Source organism: Pongo pygmaeus, chromosome X, assembly GCF_028885625.2.
Source record: "Pongo pygmaeus isolate AG05252 chromosome X, NHGRI_mPonPyg2-v2.0_pri, whole genome shotgun sequence".
Lineage (NCBI taxonomy): Eukaryota > Metazoa > Chordata > Mammalia > Primates > Hominidae > Pongo > Pongo pygmaeus.
The window spans coordinates 51,282,331-51,303,890 of NC_072396.2; the positions used below are offsets into that span (position 1 = coordinate 51,282,331).

The 21,560-nt window shown below is 38.0% G+C and overlaps 1 protein-coding gene across 9 annotated transcripts in view; it reads right to left on the reverse strand.

Moving 5' to 3' along the window:
- SHROOM4 (shroom family member 4) overlaps positions 1-21,560 on the reverse strand; it is a 283,821-nt gene that overhangs the window by 135,149 nt on the left and 127,112 nt on the right. The window contains exon 1 of one of the 9 annotated variants that reach the window (XM_063660277.1): positions 21,325-21,369. The exons of the other annotated variants lie outside the window; for them this stretch is intronic. The gene's annotated coding sequence lies outside the window, so the exon portion shown is untranslated. Of the gene's footprint in view, positions 1-21,324; positions 21,370-21,560 lie in introns of those variants that run through there. 9 annotated transcript variants of the gene reach the window in all.

The window sequence follows — 21,560 nt, forward strand, 5'->3', positions numbered from 1 at the left end:
TAGAGAGCAAACTAGATACAAAGTCAGATAGATCTGGCTTTGAGACAGTGGACATGTCAGTTACTTCATTTCTTCGTACCTCAGTCTCCTTATCTGTAATGTGGGGATATATTTATCCCTACACCTCATAAGAGAGCTGTGCCAATTAAATGACATGATGCATTTGTTAGCTGCTAGCACTGTATTTCACCCACCGTATGTGCTGGGATAGAGGGACAGAACTAACATTTACAGAGTGTCGATTAAATCTGAAAGTAATCATGGTTCTGGCCAAGCCTCTAAGTTAGGTGGGAAGGCATCATGGAAGAACTCTTCATTCTGGATTGAAATCCCTAAGGATAATTTTGTTTATCTTTTCCTGGTCTTAATATTTTCAGACCAACTGTTGGGCCAAGGACTGATATGGCACTATCACAGTGACCTGTAGAATTATGATACTCCTAATGAATGGAATTCTCCAAAACTCAGTCCTGTTTATACAGGGAAAATAGATGGGATCTGGAGTCAAACACAGAGACTGAATTTGAGTTCCAGCTCTGACACTTCCTAGCTTTGTGGTCTTAGACAACTGACATGTCCATTTGAGCCTTGGTTTGCTATCACTATTGTATTCCATGATGGCATGAGGTCTCAGGCCAAGCAAGCTACTCAGATCCTGGGATACAACAGGCAACACAGAGCTACTTTCCCAGTCTAGCTGTGACAAACCAATGGTCATTGCAAGCTTTTACCCTGATGAGTTATGGGGAGGGGAAAAGAAATTATTTTTATGGTGATAATTTACTGTGGTGTGAAAGGGGCCCCTAGCAATTCTTCTTGTTCTAGGAAATTCATCATAATAGTAATTCTGAATCACATATAATAGACCAGCCATACTCTCCATCACTTCATGAGCAGCCTCTCCTACTCATCCTTAAACTTTTCTTTTACTCAACTCCAGGCCTTTCCCAGAAAATAGACAGTAGAAAAGAATCATACACAGGTACACATACTGAGAGAGAGAGAGAGGAGGTGGGGAGGCAGGAATATAACAAGAGAAACATTTCTTAATCTCATACAAAATGCATAAACCAAAACAAGTTTTTAATTTTTGTTCAAAATATTCCATTCTTTTGGAAGGGCCATGGGTACTTTAAGAAATATCTTTCTGAAGTGCAAAGAGGGAAAACCTCAGGTAAGTAACCTTCAATGTGTGTAAATTTAAATCAAGCCTTTTTTTTATGACTGAGAGAAGGGCAGGTGATGTTCGACTCTTTCCCCCAGAGGAAAAAAAAACTAGCATGTATAACTTCTCAAAGACTATTCAAAGGCATTCATTAACTTTATACTTAACAAAATTGAGGGATATTCTACACCTTCATCACAGAAAAAAGGAAGAATATATCTCTGCATTAGGAGCCAGAGACAATCATTTTTAGCTGAACAAGGGTGCCAGAACAGCCAACCCATGCTTTCCCTTTGATTAGCTGGAAAGCAATCAATGCACTCTTGTTAGATTGGAGCTCTCACTCAAAATAGAAACTGGCCTGATGTCCAAAACGTCGGCAGTTCAGACTAATCCCCAGAAGGGATCTTGACATTTGCGCTAAGATCCAGAGTTGGCATGCTTATCAGAACCCAAGTTTAAGACTGAGGCTTGAAGAAGTTGTTAAGTAATAGACTGGTGAGGCATATTCAACATCTTCAAAATTCACACGTTTATTTCATCAGCTGAAACAAACAGCTTAGGTACTTAAGGTTTGCTTCATTTAGCTGTTTTACTAAAGATATTGGGTTTTAAATAAATATATTTATTTAACTTTAAAATTTATTAAAGATATGAGGAGGTAATACTTATAAATCTTAGGATTGGGGGCAAAAACATTACTTATTGAGACTTCTGCTTCTGGGAAAATGGAGATGAACTTTCTCCCATTCCTTTCACTAATATAACTAGAACCCTTGGACATTATGTATAAAACAAACATAAGATGACTCTCAGCTGACTGCCTCTGATACCATTCATTAGGAGAAAATATTTGCAAAACACATTTCTGACAAAGGACTAGTATCTAGAACATGAAAAGAAATTTCAAAACTTAGGAGTAAAAAACAATCTAGTTAGAAGGGTCTTAATGTAATGAAAATGATTTCTATTACAATAAGAAGGCAAACCAGTGAGGGACCTTCAGTTCCAAGGAATGACACAGTGATAAGGTCTCTGGCTTTTCTTTTTACCTTCTATAGCCCAGATTTGGAGCTGAGAAGCAACAACCTGGAAATACTTGTGGGCACGGACCAAATATAAGCCCCAATAAGAGCCTGCTGTCACTATCCAGAGGACTGGGAGAGGGGTAGACACCAAGACATAAAACTTTTAGATAATAACTGCTCTACTCCAGCCAAACAGCACAGGAAAACTGTGGCTCCAGCCACCCTCATGCCAATGAAGGCTGACTGGGGAGCCTAGACTTCCACTCTGACTAGGCTATTAATAAGGTGTCGCAAATCTCCTCCTCCAGGTGTTGGTAGGAAAGACCAAATACAGAGACAGGACTTTCATCCATGCCAGGTGATAACAAGTCTCCTACTCACGACATTAATGAGAACAGATGGGGAGCATAGGAATCCACTCCCCGCTTGGCGGTAACAAGGAGCCCCTCCTCCCAGCTGAGGTGGTGTTCAGAGGTGGCCTAGTGGAATATCAGAACCTCCACCGCTGCCCAGCAGTAAGCAAGCCACTCCCCTTCTCTGTGGTGTCAGAGGCACTCCCAGCAAGGGAGATATCAGTGAAAGCCTAGCAGGAACAAGCAGCCTCCCTCCTCAGGTGTCAATAGAGGCCAAGTGGAGAGCCTGGACTTTCTACCTCCACATGGCAGTAATATGGCAGCAACCCCCATCACTTGCCAGAGTGGTGTCAGAGGAAGCCAGCTAAAACAAAGTTTAAATATGATTCAGAGTCTCAAAACATAATATCCTAAATATCCAGATTTCAATGAAAAAATCATTCATCATGCTGGAACCAGGAAGATCTCAAACTGAATGAAAGAGAGATAATCATGAGACACCACAAGATCACAGAAATGTTAGAATGATATGATAAAGCACCCATTATAAAAATGCTTCAATGAGTAATGACAGACATGCATGAAACAAATGAAAAAACAGAAAGACTTACAAAGAATTAGCAAGTCTTGGCAAAGATGTAGAATATATAAAGAAGAACCAACTGGAAATCTTAGAACTTAAAAATACAATATTCAAAATAAAAAAACAAAATGAATACAGGCATACCTTGGAGATATTGCTTTGATTCCAGACCATTGCAATAAAGCAAATACTGAAATAAAGTGAGTAACATGAATTGTTTTGGTTTCTAAGTGCATATAAAAGTTATGTTTACACTATACTGTAGTCTATTAAGTGTAGAATAGCATCATGCCTAAAAACAATGTACAAACCTTGACGAAAGAATACTTTATTGCTAAAAAATGTTAACGATCATCTGCGCCTTCAGTGAGTCATAATCTTTTTGCTGGTGGAAGGTCTTGCCTTGATGTTGATGGCTACTGGCTTCTCAGGGTGATGGTTGCTGAAGATTGGAGTAGGTGTGGAAATTTCATAAAATAAGACAACAATAAAGTTTGCTGCATCAATTGACCCTTCCTTTCCTGAGAGATTTCTCTGTAGCATGCCATGCTCTTTGACGGCATTTACCGACAGTAGGATTTCCCTCTCCTCTCTCCTCTCTTCTCTTTCAGAGAATTGCTCTGTCACCCAGGCTGCAGTGCAGTGGTGTGATCACAGCTTACTGCGGTCTCTACCTCCCTGGGCTCAAGCAATCCTCCCACCTCAGTCTCTTGAGTAGCTGGGACTTCAGACAAATGCCACCACAGCCAACCAAATTTTTTTTTTTTTGTAGAGTTGGGGTTTCACTATGTTGTCCAGGCTGGTCTTGAACTCCTGGGATCAAGCAATCCACATGCCTTGGCCTCCCAAAGTGCTGGGATTACAGGCGTGAGCCACCGTGCCTGGCCTGACTTCTTTCAAAATTGGAGTCAATCCTCTCAAACCCTGCCACTACTTTATCAACTAAGTTTATGGAATATTCTAAATCCTTTGTTTTCATTTCAACATTGTTCACAGTATCCTCACCAGGAGTAGATTCCATCTCAAGAAACCACTTTCTTTGCTCACACATAAGAAGCAACTCCTTGTCTGTTAAGGTTTTATGAGATGGCAGCAATTCAGTCACATCTTCAGGTTCCACTTCTAATTCTAGTTCTCTTGCTATTCCTACCACCTTTGCAGTTACTTCTTCCACGGAAGTCTTGAACCCCTCAAAGTCATTTATGAGCGGTAGAATGAACTTCTTCCAAACTCCTGCTAATATGGATATTTTGATCTCCTCCCTTGAATCATGAATATTTTAATGACATCAAAACGGTGAATCCCTTCCAGAAGATTTTCAATTTACTTTGGCCACATTCATCAGAGGATTAACTATCTATGGCAGCTATAGCCTTACAAAACGCATTTCTTTTTTTTATTATTATTATACTTTAAGTTCTGGGGTACATGTGCAGAATGTGCAGGTTTGTTACATAGGTATACATGAGCCATGGTGGTTTGCTGCATCCATCAACCTGTCATCTACATTAGGTATTTCTCCTAATGCTATCCCTCCCCTAGCCCCCTACCCTCTGACAGGCCCCTGTGTGTGATGTTCCCCTCCCTGTGTCCATGTGTTCTCATTGTTCAACTCTCACTTATGAGTGAGAACATATGGTGTTTTGTTTTCTGTTCTTGTGTTAGTTTTCTGAGAATGATGGTTTCCAGCTTCATCCATGTCCCTGCAAAGGACATGAACTCATCCATTTTTATGGCTGCATAGTATTCAATGGTGTATATGTGCCACATTTTCTTTATCCAGCCTATCATTAATAGGCATTTGGGTTGGTTCCAAGTCTTTGCTATTGTGAACAGTGCTGCAATAAACATATGTGTACATGTGTCTTTATAGCAGAATGATTTATAATCCTTTGGGTATATACCCAGTAATCAGATCACTGGTATATACCCAGTAATCAGATCACTGGGTCAAATGCTATTTCTGGATCTAGATCCTTGAGGAATTGCCACAGTGTCTTCCACAATGATTGAACTAATTTACACTCCCACCAACAGTGTAAAAGCATTCCTATTTCTCCACATCCTCTCCAGCATCTGTTGTTTCCTGATTTTTTAATGATTGCCATTTGAACTAGCATGAGATGGCATCTCATTGTGGTTTTGATTTGCATTTCTCTAATGACCAGTGATGGTGAGCTTTTCTTCATATGTTTGTTGGCCACATAAATGTCTTCTTTTGAGGAGTGTCTGTTCATATCCTTCGCCCACTTTTTGATAAATAATAAGATTTGAAAGTCAAAATTACTCCCCAATCTATGGGCTGCAGAATGGATGAGTTAGCAGGCATGAAAATAACATGAACCTCCTTGTACATATCCATCAGGATGCTTAGGTGATCAGGTGCATTGTTAATGAGCAGTAATATTTGAAAGGAATTTTCTGAGCAGTAATTATCAACAATGGACTTAAAATATTCAGTAACCCTGCTGTAAACAGATGTGCTGTCATCCAGGTTTGGTTCCATTTATAGAGCACAGACAGAGTAGATTTAGTATAATTCTTAAGGGCCCTAGGATTTTTGGAATGGTAAATGATCAATGACTTCAACTTAAAAGTCATCAGCTGAATTAGCCCCTAACAAGAGAGTCAGCCTATCCCATGAAGTTTTAAATTGAGGCACTGACTTCTCCTTTTTAGCTATTAAAGTCCTAGATGGCATCTTCTTCCAACATAAGGCTGTTTGGTCTACATTAAAAATCTGTTGTTTAGTGTAGCCACCTTCGTCAATGATCTTAGCTAGATCTTCTGGATAATTTGCTGCAGCTTCTACATCAGCGCTTGGTGCTTCACCTTGCACTTTTATGTTATAGAGACAGCTTCTTTCCTTAAGCCTCATGAACCAACTTCTGCTAGCTTCAAACTTTTCTTCTGCAGCTTCCTCAGCATTCTCAGCCTTCATGGAATTGAAGAAAGTTCGAGCCTTTTTCTGAACTAGGGTTTGGCTAAGGGAATGTTGTGGCTGGTTTGCTCTTCTATGCAGACCACTGAAACTTTCTCTATATCAGCAATAAGGCTGTTTCACTTTTTTTATAATTCATGTGTTCACTGGAGTAGCACTTTTAATTTCCTTTAAGAACTTTCCTTTGCATTCACAACTTGGCTGTTTGGTGCAAGAGGCCTGGCTTTCAGCCCATCTTGGCTTTTCACATGCCTTCCTCACTAAGCTTAAGCATTTCTAACTTTTTATTTAAAGGGAGAGCTATGTGACACTTCCTTTCACTTGAAGACTCAGAGGGCATTGTAGGGTTATTAATTGGTATAATTTCAATGTTGTGTCTCAGGGAATAGGGAGGTCTGAGGAGAGGGAGAGTGATAGAGGAATGGCCTATCGGTACACATGACACTTATCAATTCAGTTTGCCATCAATTTGACAGTTTGACATCAATTCAGTTTGCCATCTTATATGGGCACAGTTTGTGGTGCCCCAAACAATTACAATAGTATCATCAAAAAATCATTGATTACAGACCATCATAACAACTATGATAGTAATGAAAAAGTTTGAAATATTGTGAGAATTACTAATATGTGACACAGAGACATGAAGTGAGAACATGCTATTGGTAAAATGGTGCCGATAGACTTGCTTGACACAGGTTGCCACAAACCTTCAATTTGTAAAAACCATAATTATCTGCAAAGTACAAAAAGCAAAGTGCAATAAAATGAGGTATGCCTGTAATCTCAACAGTCGAATGGATAAGACAAAAGAATCAGTACACTTGAAGATAGAAAAATATAAATTACCCAATATGAACAACAGAAAGAAAATAGACTGAAAAAATAAACAGAGCCTCAGAGATCTTTGGGACTATACCAAAAGATCTAACATTCATAGTATTGAAGTACTAGAAGGAGAGAAGAAGCAGAGCAAGACTAAAAATATACTTGAACAAATAATACCTAAAACTTCCCCAAATTTGGCAAAAGACATAAACCTGAAGATTCAAGAAGGTAAGAAAATCCCAACAGGATAAACCCAAAGAAATTCATACCAAGACACATCTTAGTCAAAAGTCTGAAAGCTAAAGACAAAGAAAAACATCTTGAAAGCAGAGAGAAAGAAGTGACACATTACTGATATGTGAAAAATAATTTGAATGACATCATATTTCTCATCAGAAATCAATGGAGCCAGAGGAAGTGGAACAATTTTTTTCAACTACTGAAAGAAAAGAACTTTCAATCCAGAATCCTATGTCCAGAGAAAATATCCTTCAGGAATGAAGGAGTCATCAGGACATTCTCAGATGAGGCAAAACTAACAGCATTCACCACTGGTGGACCTATTTTAAAAGTACGGCTAAAGGAAGTTCCCTAAATGGAAAGGAAATGACAAAAGAAGGATTCCTGGAATATTAGGAAAGAAGAAATGACATAGAAAATATGTATGTATGTATATGGGTAAATAAAATAGATTTCCTTTTTCTCTTGAATTATCTAAGTTATGTTTGATGGTGAAAGCAAAAATTATAACATTGTCTGATGTGGTTCTAAATATATGTAAAGGAAATATTTAAGATAATTTTATTATAAAAGGAGGAGCATAAAGAGATGTAAAGAAAGGTAAAGTTACTATACTTCAAACTGGTAAAATGACAATATCAATAAACTGTGATACATGATGTATATCTAATACCTATAGCAACCACTAAAAAATCAATATGAAGAGATATACTCAAAATCTCTAAAGATAAATCAAAATGGGATTCTAATTAATGTTTAAGTAACCTACTGTAAGGCAGAGAAAAAAGAAAGTAAAGAAAGTAAAAAAGAGAACAAAGAGAAAATAAAACAAGATTTAAGCCCTAACATATTAATAATTATGTGAAATGTAAGTGGTCTAAACACATCAATGAAAAGACAGAGATTGGCAGAGTGCATAAAAACACATGATTCAACTATATGCTGTCAACAGTAATTCACTTCAAATAATATAAGCAGGCTGAAAGTACAAAGATAAAAAATATACCATGTAAATATGAATGAAAAGAAAGAGAGAATGGCTATATTAATAGCAGACAAAGTAAGCAACAAAAGAAATAAAAGGCATTCAGATTTGGAAAGGATAAAATAAAACTGTCGCTTTTTGGAGATAACATATGTTGAAAATCCCAAAGAATCTAAAACTAACAAAATCAATCAGTCAAACAAACAAAACAAGTTCAGCAAGTACGAAGCATACAAGATCAACATACCAAAAGCAATCATATTTCTGTATACAAATAATAGACATGTGAAAACAAATTAAAAACAATACCATTTACAGTTGCTGCAAAAAAATGAAATGCTTAGATATAAATCTAACAGAACATGTATAGGGTATGCATGCTAAAAACCACATAATGCTGAAAAAAGAAAAAAATCCAAATAAACAGGAAGACACACTGTGTTCATGGATTAGAAGATGCAATATAGTAAACATGTTAATTCTCTCTAAATTTTTATACATATTTAATGCAGTTCCTATCAAAATCTCATCAAGATATTTTCTTGATATAGACACAATTGTTCCAGAAAGGCAGAGCAACTAGGATAAAGCAATTTTGAAAAAGAAGAATAAAGTAAGAATCAATATACCCAATTTCAAGACTTTGATAACTATAGCAGTCAAGACTGTATGGTATTGGTAGAGGGTCAGACACATATGTCAATGGAATTGAATAGAAAACACAGAAATAGACCCACACAAATATGCCAAACTTATTTTTGACAAAGTTGCAAAAGCAATTCAATGGAAAAAAAGATAGCCTTTTCAATGTATGGTGCTGTAACAGTGAGACAACAACGGGCCTAAAAACAAACCTCGACCTAAGTCTCATACTTAAACATGCACACAAAACCTCAGAATGGATCATAGACTTAATGTAGAGGTAATGTAAATGTAAAACTATAAATATTTTAGAAAAAAATAGGAGAAAAGATTTGGGATCTAGGACACTGAAAATAGTTTTTAGACTTGACACCAAAAGTATATATTAATTCATCAAAGGAAAAACTGATAAATTGGATTTGAGTTACATCATTCATTCTTTCATTAACTGTTAACATAGACTATTATGTTGTAGATACTGAGACTTTACAGATAATTAAAATGCAGCCCCTGTCTTCAAGGAAATCATAGTTTTGTAGAGAAAAGCAAATTCTAAACTAACAGTTATGATGAGATGTGGTTAAGTGCACAGAGGACGGAGCTCTCCTGTAGGGATGAGGAACAGTTTGTAATACATAGCAGAAACCTTTAACAATGAGCAGAGACTTAGCAGGTAAAGGAGTAGGACACTATTCCAAGCAAAGAGAACAGTATCTGCAAAGGCAGAGTCATGAGAGGACACTGTATTCAGGGAATGGTTAATATGTTCAAGGAGGCTAAATGTATGAGATTTGTCCATGTGTTCTCATCATTTAGAGAGGGGAACAACACACACTGGGGCCTTTTGGAAGGTGGAGGGTGGGAGGAGGGAGAGATCAACAAAAATAACTAATGGGTACTAAGCTTAATATCTAGGTGATGAAATCATCTGTATAACAAACCCCCATGACACAAGTTTACCTATTAACTCTTTACCTATGTAACAAACCTTCACTTGTACCCCTGAACTTACAATAAAAGTTTTAAAAAATGAGGTTTGAATGAATACATATCTGAGGTAGAATCAACAGGATTTGGTAACTGATTTGATAAAGGTGAAGTGGGTAGCTGTGAGAAGAGGGGATCAAGATGCTTCTTGAATTCCTACTTTAAAGGACTAGGACCATTAAATGTGATCAGGAACAGGAAAGGAGGAGAGGGCATTCTTGTTTCTGGATGGGGGGAAAGTATTAAAACATATTGAGTTTGAGGTACCTGTGTTTCTTGGCAAAAATGTCTTCCAGACAACTGGAAATACGAAGTTAGTATTGAGAAAATAGTTCTGGACTAGAGATGTAAATGTGTGAGGCATCGGTATTCAAGTAGTTGATGCTATGGTAGTAAATTATGTTACATACTGAAAGGGCACACTGAGAAGCTGGGTGTCTGAGAGACAAAAAAAATTGATAGAGCAAAGTCCAATGTTCCTTTTCGACTATTTGCCATTCGGTCTTCACAAAACTAGTTTAGATTCCCCTCAATGCATTAACATTTAGAGAACTCTGGCTTGAATAAGACAAAGAGATGAAAAGGCTGCCATTTCTCAGCCATTGCTGCCAACTCCCTTCTCTTCTATCTCCACATAGCATCTCTGGGGAGGTAAGGATCTGCTGAAGTCAGTAAAGAAAATTCCATAGCTTTCTTTGGTGATTTATTACTGACTGCAGAAAGTGATTTCGTTCTCTAGAAGACCTAGCTAAAATCCTTCCTGCTACAAATGATACTGTTTCTTCATGTGCTGTCTTAATGGAAAAAGAAAACAGTTAGATACCCTATTGTGTGTATCATGGAATTATGTTTTCCAGTCTGGACAGCATGGGGAAGTAGATTTTTCAAGACAAATAAAGTGGCTGATGGGAGGCCTTAGGGTTGACAGGGAAAAAGATGTGGATAAGATTATGGGATTCAATTCCTGGTATTCTAGAAAAGTAGATTTTTTTTTCTAGTCCTTGAAAGCAGTTATTAAATCACTTCTTCTTGTCTTACAAAACAAATATATGAAGAATCAAATACACAGCTTATTTATTTTGCAAGGCAAAACTCCCCTATGGACATTAAATTGGCTGTGAAATGAGTTAAGTCGGCAATTTTGCTTTGGTTTTGTTTTGTTTTTGTGTTTGAAACCATCCATGGCAAGTGGCTATTTCTAAGGGCTTGAAAATTTTATCTTCTCTGGGTTGAATAATCTTGATTCTTTCACAAAGCCTTCACTTGAATGACTTTTCTATCCATTAATTATTTTATAGCACTTCCTTGATTGCTCACCAAATCCTTTGTACCCATCTTTAGCTATTATGATAGGATCACTTTAACTTTCTGATCAAAAACTGCGCTTAAATATTGTTCAAAACATTCTGTTCTGTGCAAGGGATATAAGCCCTTGAAAAAAACATTTCAGAGAAAAAAAAAAGTGTCAGGCCCTGTTGTTAAAGGAAGTGAGCTGTACCGGAATATTAATTAAGTCCAGTTATTGTATCCAAATTAAACTGGTGTCTCTTAATTCCAGCTTGAAAAGCAGCAAAGTGGAAGGAAGAAAAGTAATGCAAAGGATAAAAATAGAAAATATTTCCTGCTTAAAGAAAGAGAGAAACAGGATTTTTCCATACATAGTGGCATCACTTCCTTAATAAAGCTATTCCCTTTTCTATAAATTCTGTCTGGTGTGGAAGGACAAAGAATGGTGGAAGGAAATTTGAAAGCAAAGATGTTGAACAGGTAAATTTGGAGTTTCCCACTGGTTAGCTCCAATAGTCAAGGCTAGGGGAACATATCAATGGCCAACACAGTATGAATTATAGTTAATCCCTGAGAATGGCAGACTTGAATATTTTGGATACTGAGGGAGGCCCAAGGATGAAAACATGCTTCTAGAGAACATTTTCATTTTATTTGAATTTAAATTAAGATTTGGGATGAGCTGATAAAAGGCAAAGTGAAGGAGTATCATACCTGGTAGTGCCTTAGCTGTTTATTGTTTTTAAAAATTGTTCTACAATTGCCAGTGGTTCGGTTAATGTTAATCTAAGATGTCTCAACACCGATATCTAGGATTTTTAATAGATAAAAGACATAATTTTCTTTCTTTCTAATGTGGTAAAACATAAAGTTTGATTTGACTGGTGAGATTGAGTCTAGAAAAATAAAGGGGAAAAGACAGCTAATACTTCTAAAGATGCTAAATTCTAAGTATCTGCATGCTCTCATTTCATCCTCAGTAGAAATCAGTGAAAAAGAGATGAGAAAATGTACCCAGAGATATTAAGGCAGACGTCCAACTTATCAGTCCACTGCTAATCTTATACTGGTGGTCCTAGGTGTTCTTCCCAAAGTGACATTCATGCATTCATTCATCGACTATGTGTTTATTCATCAAATACTGTATTCCAGGCTCTGAAGCCATGTCCTGGAGATTAATGGTGAAAAACACAAGGCCTTAGCTTTATGGAACCTTATTGGTTCCTGACCCATTCTCCAAGTTTTAGGTAAGTCTGAGTTCTAAGTCAACCTATTGACTTCCCATTCTACATTCTGTTATCTGCCTAATCAGTGGGTATTCTTTTGGTTGTATGGCTGTGATCAACTCAAGTATGAGTCATTCAAAAGGGGAAAAACAAAATGACCAACCTATCTTTTCTCTGACACAATCAACCAAATTAGCGTAGGAAAAAGTTATTAGGTCACATCCATTCCACCCTGGGAACAGAGCAAAACCACTCCTTGTATTATGCTACATTATTTTTCAACAAAATTGTCCTGTATAATTGTAAATAATTATAAATGACTCAGTGGCAAAGTTTCCACCGTTTCCTCTCAAAGGTTAGCCCACGCTCCAGTAATTTTCAGCATCAAGATGGTTTCTCTGATAGTCAGCCTAAACAGCCCTTGTCCTGATTTCATCTAATTAAGCTCTGATCTACCCTGTTCTCATTGTATGCAACTCCTCTTTTGCTGCTGTATTTATATCCTTCAAATATAGCTATATGCCTATCATACCAAATTCTCTCCCCTCTCCACCATGGCTGACCTAATCTTAAGCTAAACTCAGCAGACAAAACTGCAACCCCACCATAATTTCTAGCCATCTCAGTATTTCCTACCCTATGCAGAAAACACCAACTAATTTCTTGCAGTTCTGGGGTCAGACCTTCCAGGTCTCTGCCTATACATTGGGCAGTGGGGCAGGTGTCCAGAGACCACAAATTGCATTTCAATGACATCCTGTCACCTCCACTCTTCTACTTCTCTAGGGTACAGAAGTACTTCTTCAGTGATTTTTTTCTAACCACATGTTTTGAGGGTCTGGCAGAACAGATCCAATTCAGAAGAACATCTTAGAAGATTTTGTTGAATCTATCTGGGTGCAGAACTTATTCATTCACTCTCATACTCAACTTTTGTTGAAAACTAGCAGTGTCATACCCTAGTGAATCTGACATGTTCTCTCTCAAGGAATTCAGTCTAATACAGGAGATAAATAGGTCCCTCCCCCCAATTTACCCCCTGCCACCCTCCTTTTCTAAAGAAAATTGTTTACATATACAATTCCTCACCTCCCATTCACTCTTCACTGAAATTGGGCCTCTGCTCATCATGTTTTAATAAAGCCTTTTCTGCCAAAGTCAACCAGTAACCTCTGAATTAGCAAACTCAATAGTCTTTTTTCAATATTCATCCAACTAAAATGCAAGAATATTCAGCACTATTGATTGTTGGACTGCTTTTTCTTGAAATCCTCTCTCTGTCCTTGGTTTCCATGACACCACTCTCCCACGTCTCCTCCTACGTTTCTGAGTGCCCTTTCTTTCTCTCCTTTACACCACTTTCTCCCTTTCCTCTCAGCAGACAGCTTCTCCTTATATTTGATTTAAAAAGATAAGCATTGAGAAAAGAACTTCCTCTTCTTTCCACCACTGCATCACCAACCTACCTTGCCTTATCTCCTCTTAATATGGGTGAATTATCCTTATTCTTAACAAAGTTCAACTCCACACTTCTGCTCTGATCTTCCCAAGGACCTTGCTGCTGCAATTATATGTCTATGCTGTCCATTTCTTTTCTATACCATCAATTTCTCCCTTGCTACTGAATTATTTCCATCAGCAGTCAGATATTTAATATTTGTGATTTTAAAATTTCCCCTTATGTTTAATATACTTTTATTGAATGTGTCCCTTTAACATATATATTGTTTTGTGTGCATGTATTTTTATAGATACATAATAATTGTACATACTTTGGGGGTACATGATATTGTGATACATGCAAATAATACATAATGATCAAATCAGAGTAATTGGAATATCCATCACCCAAACATTTATCATTTCTTCATGTTAAGAATATTCCAAATCTTCTCTTAAAGCTATTTTGAAATATACAATAAGTTACTGATAACTATAGTCACCCTACTGTGCTATCAGACACTGGAACTTATTCCTTTCTTTTAAAAATTAATTTTATTAACCGACAAATAAAAATCACCATATATTTATCCCAATTGCCTCTCTAGCTAACACTCTATTTTTCTGTACTCCTTTTACAACTAATCTCCTGGAAAGACTTACTACCTTCACTTCTTCACTGTCCATTCTTTTATGAAACAATCCATTCGGGCTTTTGTCTCTGGGTTGCCAATGACTTTCATGTTGCCAAAATCAATAGTCAATTCTCAGAATCAATGTCTCATCAACATTTGACACAGCTGACTACTCCCTCTTTCTTGAATCAGTTTCTTCACTTGCATTGTGGGATACCACTCTCATTTGATTTTTCTCCTACCTCACTGGCCACTTCTCCTCAGCTTATTCTTTGGGTTTTTCTTCATCTGCCCTATCTTTAAATACTGGAGTATCCCAGGGCTCAATACAAGGACCTCGCCTTCTTTGCTGCCTACACTTAAAAAAATTAAAGGTAACTTTATTTTATCAAGATCTAATTTCCTCTTAATGTCCATGTTTTTAGCTCCTGCCAAAATTAGAGGCTGCCTCCTCAACTGGTCCAACTTAGGCTTAAAAATATTTTTTACCTTGAAATAATTTAAAATGTATGATAGAGTTGTAAGAACAGTACAAGGAATTCCTGTGTAGCCTTTATCTAGAATCACCAACTGATTACATTTTGTCACATTTGCTTTTTCACTCCCTCTCTCTCTAGACATATAAATTAATATGCATGTATGTATTTACTCATCTATTTCAGAGATAGTTTCAGACTTCATGCCCCTTTACCTCTAAATACTTCAGTTTGTCTTTCCTAAGGACAGAAATTATCTTATACAATTACAGTACTATTATCAAATTCAGGAATTTTTACATTAATATAATAATTTTATAATATACTTAACCCATTAATGTTCTCACCTGGTGTCAAAGCTTTATCAGAGGGTGACTCCAAAATTTAAATATTTAACCTTGACCTATTTTCTCAATTCTAGACTCTTCTATCTAATTTCTTAGTTAACATTAGCATGTAGCTAGCTGTCCAATAGACATGTCATTACATGTACAAAGTTAATGTGTATAAAACCAAGCTACTTCTTTTCTACTTCTTCCCGTTACCCATAAAACTTGTTTCTCCTCCAGTCTTTCTCACCTCAGTAAATGGTACCACCCAGTTATTCAGGTCAAAACCCAAGGAAGCATTTAGTCCTTGCCTACCCATTCCCTACCACAGCCCTGCCCAATTCACACTTGATCCATCAGCAAGTCCTCCAAAACAAATCCTAAATCTAACAACTTTTTACCATCTCCATCACTAAAATCCAAATCCAACTCATTACCATCTCTTGCTTGAATTATTCCAAGTAGCCTCCTAACAAGTTTTCCTGCTTCCTCTCTGCCCCCTACAGTCTGTTTCCCATACAGCAGCCATGGTGATCATCTACCAATCCAAAACTAATCATACTGCTGTTCTGCTTAGAACTCTCTACCAGCTTCCCTCTGCAAATAGAATACATTTGAACTTCTTACCAGAGCCTACAAGGCCCTATGTGATTATATCCCTGACTTCCTCTCCTTTCATGCTTCCTTTGCTTACCACACTCCAGTTTTAAAGCTTTCTTTCTGACCCTTGAATACATCATGTATTTTTCCATTTAAGGGCTCTTGTACTTGATATTCTTCTGGCTGGAACGCTCTTCTCCCCAGATCTTTATATGGCTGCCTCTTTCTTATCATTTAATTCTTGGTTCAAATATCTTCATAGAGGTCTTCCCTGAATGAGCTAAAGTCTCCCCTGCCCCTGCTGCTCCTACGACACCCACATTTAGTCATTTTATATGCCTTTGCATTGCTTTATTTTCCTTTATAGCACTTACCAGTAATGGATATAATATGTTTGCCTATTTGTGATTATTGTCTACTTCTCCCATTCCTGTTAGAATATCAGCTCCATGAGGGAAAAGGCTATTTTGTTCACTGATATACCCCCAGTTCCTAAAATAGTACCCGACACAGACTATGGCCCTAGTAAATATTTGTTAGATGAATGAATGAATGGTTCGCCTCTTTGCATTTAGCTCACATATGTCCCCCAGAATCTGGTCCCTGATCGTTTTCTTTTCTTCTCTACATTACTATTTCTGGAAGATCCCATCCATCCCAATGGCTTCAATTACTATCGACCCAAATAACTTTCAATTTAATTATTGAGTCATTTTTTTCTTTGTGTACCCAAGAACCATAGTTACAACTGCCTACCGGTCCTTTATATTTGGATGTCTTACAGATGCTTCAAATTCCACATGTCTAAAACTAGCTCATTATTTTGTTTCTTTTTGATATAAAGCATATAAAGTACCTAGTCAAATGCTCAGTGTCTAAGAGGCACTCAATAAATGCCAGTTCTTATAAATAGCATTTGTAACTAGTATCTTTTAACTCAATCCAATTTGGCAAGAAACCTTGCACTCATCTTTGACTCTATCTCTTTCCTTTGCTGAATCCACCATCTCAGCTTTCAAGTATTTGGATGCCTGACAACCCAATACCCCTAAAAGTCTCAGCCTCTAATCCTCACTGCAATAACCCTTACTGTCCTTGCCTGGCATACATTCATTCCATTCAATTAGCTATTCAATGAGTATTGAGCATGTAACCCTGCTAAGCACTATGATCACTATACTAAAGATAGGAGGAAAAACAACACATGGACACCGCCCAAAATTTACAGGGGGGAAATAGACAAGTAAACAGGCTGTTACGATTCTAGATAGAGGAAATTAAAGGGTGTTGTTTACGGGAGGAAGCTTAATACAGTCTGGGGATATCAACCCTAACACTTCTTAGAAGTGGTAAAGCTTAGGTCAAGTCTTGAGTGTTGAATAAGAGTTAGCTAAACAAAGAAGAGGAAGGAGGAGTCATCATTTTGGGAAGAAGGAGCAGAATGTGAAAAGGCACAGAGATATGAGAGAATGTGTTGTAGCTGGATGTGATGGTTAATACTGAGTGTCAACTTGATTGGATTGAAGGATACAAAGTATTGATCCTGGGTGTGTCTGTGTGGGTGTTGCCAAAAGAAATTGACATTTGAGTCAGTGGGCTGGGGAAGGCAGAACCACCCTTCATCTGGTGGGCACAATCTAATCAGCTGCCTACAAATATAAAGCAGGCAGAAAAATGTGAGAAGCAGAGACTGGCCTAGCCTCCCAGCCTACATCTTTCTGCCATGCTGGATGCTTCCTGCCCTCGAACATCGGACTCCAATTTCTTCAGTTTTGGGACTCAGACTGGCTCTCCTTGCTCCTCAGCTTGCAGACAGCCTATTGTGAGACCTTGTGATCATGTAAGTTAATACTTAATAAGCTCCCCTTTATATATATGTGTGTGTGCATATATATATCCTGTTAGTTCTGTCCCTCTAGAGAACTCTGACGAATACATTGGAGAAATATAAGCAGTTGAATGTGGCCATAACACAAAGTGCAGGCTTGTGTGGAGATGGCAGAGATAAACAGGCGTTCTATTTTAAGGGGCCTGTTCACCAAATTAAGGAGTTTGGATTTTAACCTGAACACAATAGGGAACTTTGAAGGGTTTTGGTGAGTAAAGATTTCATGATAAGATTTGCATTTTAAAAGATTACTCTGGTTGCACTGTGGAGAATAAATTCAGGAGGTAGGGAGCATGGCAAAACTGGAGGTAGGTAAACAAATTGAGAGACTTGCAGTGAGCAAACAAGAGAGAAGAAGTTTGAGAACTTTTCAGCATATATAAAATGGCCAAGACTTGCTCAATTAGATATAGCAATAAGGAGCTGAAAAAACTGGGTTCACTGTGAATTATTTACCTTTATAGAGGCACACAGGAGGAGAAGCAGATTTTATCAGGGTTTGGAGGTAGACGTCAATGACTTTAACATATAGAGTTTTGGAGATACGTGTGGGGTATGAAAATGAAGATACCTAGAAAGAAGTGGTATAAATGGGAGTGAGGTATGGGACGGAGTGAGAGATTTAGAAGTCTTATTTGCTAAATTAAATCAGGGAATGAATTAGATCACCCAGAATGTATAGTGTTAGAAGAGTAGAGAAATTGTGCAGAACTTCAGAGAATATTAATACATAAGGGGCAAGTAGAGGAAGAGGAACCATAAAAAAGGAATAGACAAGAGAAAGCAAAGAAAAACCAGGGGAAGCATAGTGTTACTGGAGCCAAAGGAAGATACAATTTTTAGAAGACAGTAATGTTCAACAATGTTAAGTGCTGATAAGAAGTTGTACTGAGTTGAATGGTGCCCCTGCAAAATTCATGTTTACCCAGAACCTTTGAATGCAACCCTGTTTGGAGACAGAGCCTTTGCAGATGTAATTAGTTATTATGAAATCATACTGGACTAAGGTAGGACCTAAGTCCAATGACTGGTGACCTTATAAGAAGGCCACATAGACACAGACACACAGAGACACAGGGGAAAGGGCCATGTGAAGATGGAGGCAGAGGTTGGAGTGCTATGTCTACAAGCCGAGGAATGCCTAGGGTTGCTGGTAAACACCAGAAGCTAGGAAGAATCAAGGACGGACCCTCCCCTAGAGCCTTCAGAGAGAGCATGGCGCTACCGACACTTGGATTTCAGACTTCCAGTATCCTGAACTATGTAATCTCTGCTATTTTAAGGTACCCAGTCTGTGTCACTTTGTTGTGACATCCCTAGGACACTAATACAGAGGTGAAGTAACACAGGAACCAAAAGGAGTTCATTGCTTTAAATAATTAAGAGGTCACTGGTAATTCTGACCAGAGTCACTTGAGGGATATGGTGGGGGACCAAGTTAGATTGTTATGGGTTGTGCTTGTGAATGGAAGGTGAAGGAGTAGAAATAGTGAGTGAAAACAGCTTTTCAAAGTAGTTTACCTGTGAAAGAAAAAAAAAAAAGCACAATACCTAAAGATGACTATAGGTCTGGGAAAGGTGTTTTCAAAATGGGAGACTTGAGCTGGTTTGTAGACTTAGGGGAAAAAACTAGGACAAGAGAAGGGTAACAGGTTGAAAATGCCTGAAAAAGGGAGAGGAAACTAAAGGAGCAAGATTTCTTTAAAAAGTGGAGGAGGATGAGGTCCAGGACACCTGTGAAAAAATTGGGTATGTCCAAGTGAGAAGGTAAACTCTTTTAAGATATACCCCCTTTGGGTTTCAGAAAGATATGGATAGAAAAAAGTCATGTAGATCCATCTATACAGGGTCTTAAATGCTGGGATGAAGTATTTGGACTTATTTCTGGAGGCAGTTGGAGCTTTTTTGAGAAAGGGAGTGACATGAGCCAGGCTAAGCACAATAGAGACCTCATAACTCATGAGATTTACCCAAAGCACAATTACTGCTGATTGAAATAAATACAGAGATGTACTTTAGGAAGATTAATTTGGCAGAAGTGCAGAGAATGGGTTGGAGGGCATCCAGACAAGAGGTAATGAGTCCCTGGCAGTAGCAGGACGAAGGAAAAGGAAATAGATGAGATGGATATTAGAAACACCGCACAGGGAGCTCAGAAAGGACTTGGTGACTGCCGGGAATAAAAGAGGGAATTTAAGAGGATTCTACTATTGTGAGCTTGATTGACAAGGATGGGAAAGATGCCATAGACCGAAATAGAGATATTAGGACACTGGAGGGGGGTGGTTGGGTAAGGGTTAATGTACACCTTGGAATGGAAGTCTGGAGCTCAGGAAGAAGGGAAAGCTGGGGAGAGAGATCTGGCAGTCTCCTATATCCAGGAGAGAGGTGAAACCTTTGGAAGTGGATAAATTCATAAAAGATGAACTGGCAGAGGAAAAAGTTAAGGCAAAGGATAGAATCACAAACTTACTTTAGGTACAGAAAGGAAACATTTCCCCCAAGTACAGAAAGACTTCCTAGAGGAGGTAGCAAATGTGAAACATCCCAGAAACAGTGGAAAGAAACCTTGACTGGTAAGAAGAAGCTGCTGGTACTAGTCTACTCTACTTCTGTCGCTGTGTGGCCTTAGGAAAGTCCTTTCTCATTCTAATCCTCAGTCTTCTCACCTATAAAATGAGGTCACTGAATATGGTGATTACAGAAACCTCTTTTAGCTCTAGCAGTACATTTTCCTTTGATTGAAGCTTGACTTTGGCCTTTGTTTTGGCAAGAGAGGTAGATAACTTTCTAGATGGAGAAATAGTATACAATGGCAAAGAGGCACATTTAAGAAAAGAGAAATGAATGAATTCAGAACTAGTCATTTTCACAACTTGAGCTATCCAACCTAATGATCATTCTGATTGACAATTATTAGGGTACTGTGTGATTGATAATAATACCTGGTCTATGAGTTGTGTAATGAAGTTTTTTTGTTTGTTTGTTTGTTTTGAGACAGAGTCTGGCTCTGTTGCCCAGGCTGGAGTGCAGTGGCGTGAGATCTCTGCTCACTGCAAGCTCCACCTCCCAGGTTCACGCCATTCTCCTGCACCTCAGCCTCCCAAGTAGCTGGGACTACAGGCGCCCGCCACCATGCCTGGCTAATTTTTTTTTGTATTTTTAGTAGAGATGGGGTTTCATCGTGTTAGCCAGGACGGTCGCGATCTCCTGACCTCATGATGCGCCCGCCTCGGCCTCCTAAAGTGCTGGGATTACAGGCGTGAGTCCCCGCACCTGGCCGGATGAAGTTTTAACCAGTATTGTACTGCCTGCTAAAATCAGTACTGAAGGATAAGTACTGCCTTCCTTTTACTTAGGAAAAAGAAAAGAGCAGTTACCAAATGGCTACTCTGTTTCAGGTACTTTCATATATTTACCTAAAAGGTAATTTACATGAAGGCAAGATTTTCTTTTAAATCTGTTTTATTAACTGATATATCACTAATACCTAAAATAGTGCTTAGCATATAGTTTTCAATATTGTTTGAATGACTTGAAAAATATATGTATATATTTTATATATACATATATTTTATATGTGTGTGTATATAATATCATTTGATCATTATAACAAACTTGCAAAAGAGACATTAGTGTTCTCATCATACGGATGGGAAAAGAATGACTAAAAGAGGTTATATAAACTTACTCAAAGTCACACAACCTGTAGGGGTCGTGCCAGAGTCAAACACAACAGATTTATAAGCTCCATGTGGGCAGGGAACGTGTCCATGTTATTCTCCATGGTATCCCCAACAGCTAATTCCGTATCTAGATGGAAGTAGCATTTAATAAATATCTTGTGAATAGAAGGAAGCAGGCAAGCAAACACACACTTGTGTGAACCCATATACCATTCATTTTACCCTATACCAATCACATCAT